At 30.1% G+C, this 2,353-nt stretch overlaps 1 pseudogene; it reads right to left on the bottom strand.

Annotated features, from left to right (window-relative positions):
• Positions 1-463: 463 nt before the first annotated feature.
• LOC149145526 (uncharacterized) lies at positions 464-1,153 on the bottom strand (annotated as a pseudogene).
• Positions 1,154-2,353: the final 1,200 nt, after the last annotated feature.

Below are 2,353 nucleotides of genomic sequence, written 5' to 3'. Positions count from 1 at the left end.
ATATCAAAATTTTTTATGAAAATTTTCTAAATAATAATAATAATAATAATAATAATAAAACACACAATCTAAAAATTAATGAAATATTTACAAAACTAAAAAAAATAAAAAATAAAATAAAATAGATATACATAAAAGAAAAACATATCTACAAACTAAAATACATATACAAGCAAATTAAAAAAAAAAAAAAAAAAAAAAAAAAAAAAACTATAACATAAATGTACAATCTAAAACATAACATACATAACAAAAAAAACATAACATTAAACATTAAAACACATTAAAAAAAATGTAACATATAACATAAATATCATATAACATTCTTAAAAAAAAATTAAAAAAAATATAACGTAACAGAAAAAATACAATGAAATTGCCAATGTAATCAAAAGAAAACAAAATTGCCATGAAAATCGTTTTATCGAAGTCATAGTGGAAAATTTTCACTCCCGGGTTAAAACTAACGCGGAAGTGATTGGCATAAAGTCTGATAGGGCCAATGGCTCTCCAAATCTCTAGACTTTATCCTTCCTGGGATGCAACCGATTGTTGTTCCAAATGGCAGCTAAGCAACTGCAACATGTCTCCCCAGAGATACCATTGCCATTGTTGAGCCAACCTTGTATGTAGTCAATTTGTGCTTAGAATTCAGCATCAACTTCTTAATATTGCCAGCCACCACCATTGCATGCCTCTCAACAAGGAAGCCTTGCTTGATTTCCTTAACATCCACAATATCTCTGACTGCAAAGACATTGGTTTTCCCTCTTAATCGCAAACAATCATCAACTTTCAGGCGCCCACCCTTATCAACAGAGTCTTTGAAAATGGATTCTTGAAGCCAAGAGGAGGCAACACAGTTTCCCACACACACGAAATGACAATCTGCAGAGATAGTCATTCCACTTGATGTGGTATATGTGTTGTTTGATTCCGAGAGGCTTTCCAAATCAATGCGTTCATTCAGGTGCACCTCAATATTTTTGGAAACTAACCAATCCAAAGCTTTCTGTGAAGCCTTTTCTCCAAGAAATTTTATAAGTCTGTGACCTGCATGTATGATAATTACCTTCTTATTAGGGAAATCTACTTTGATTTCTGCAGCTAACTCAACAATCTCGATCCTCGCTATACTTGACAACAAAACCATGATGTCTATCAAGAGTTGAGCCACCAACATTTGAGTATCTCCATGGCGGATCTACCTCTTGTAGATCAAGGAGATCAGATTAGGACCGCAACTGCCTTTATTCGTTAATTGCAAACTGTTTTTTCTCACGTAATTTGCCAACTAAGGCTTCAGAGAACCCAAAATATCTCCCAAGATATTATGAATTTGAGTAAATTGCTCTTGGGTTTTATAATTGACCCCATTTTGAGAAAAACCCATGTTTTATTTTTTCGAAATACGTTTTCATTTGGCCATAAATCGTGTTTTAAAAATGACGTTTTTAAGCTGCTATGCATTTCTGGCAAATGCTCAAGTAACTGCTAGGTCTTGAAATTAAATAATGGTTGTTGCTTCTCCTACCAATCTCAAGTTGCTCTAAAGCACAAGCTCGACTACTATTTTCCAAGTATTTAAAAACATGAATTATATATATATAATGTTACTATTATTTTTTAATTAAAAATCTAGCATGATTTTTTTTTTTTTTTTTTTTTTTTTATATATATTTTTAATTTTTAAAATCAAAACATGAGTTTTTTATTGAAAATATTTGTGATGTTAATGAAAAAAATGCAAGAAAATAAATAAAAATTAAAAATTAAAAAAATGCAATCAAGAACTTAAAAAAATGTAATCAAGCTTAATTTTATTTTTCCTAATTTATCTACTTGAAAGAATTTTTTATTTTTTATTTTACTTTCAAGTATATGCATGTTATCAATGGAGCCATTTATGGATTATACTTTCTGGAATGTTCATATCCAAATTTGAAAAATGTCCCTGATTGTGCATAAGGACATGAAAAATCGTTTTAACCTTTAGATTTTCTACAAAGATCTCTTGACGAAGGGATGAATGTCATGGCACAATCACATTTCGATACCATTCCTCAATGTAGTCCTTGTGCTCCAAAGAATGTTTAATCTGCATTCTAGATCCTTTCATCCATAAATGGTTAATATCGATTTTTTTTTTATAATTTTATTTTTATAAAAATGATATGCAGCTAAATGATCCATGCATCTACATGCTTTAATCATGCATCTAGAAAAAAAACTAAAAAATGAACTCTAGACTGAAAGCTAGTTCCTATGCACACTTCCTCGGCAACGACACCAAAATGTTGAGGTAAATTAATTAACTATCATTTAATTGTCAACCCAGGGGTTTCGTAAAACT

Source organism: Pinus tabuliformis, chromosome X (genome assembly GCF_031772625.1).
Source record: "Pinus tabuliformis cultivar Carrire ecotype Pingquan chromosome X, CPIR1, whole genome shotgun sequence".
Classification (NCBI taxonomy): Eukaryota; Viridiplantae; Streptophyta; class Pinopsida; order Pinales; family Pinaceae; genus Pinus; species Pinus tabuliformis.
The sequence above is the reverse complement of the archived record's forward strand: the minus strand, read 5'-3'. Positions and strand labels throughout refer to the sequence as shown.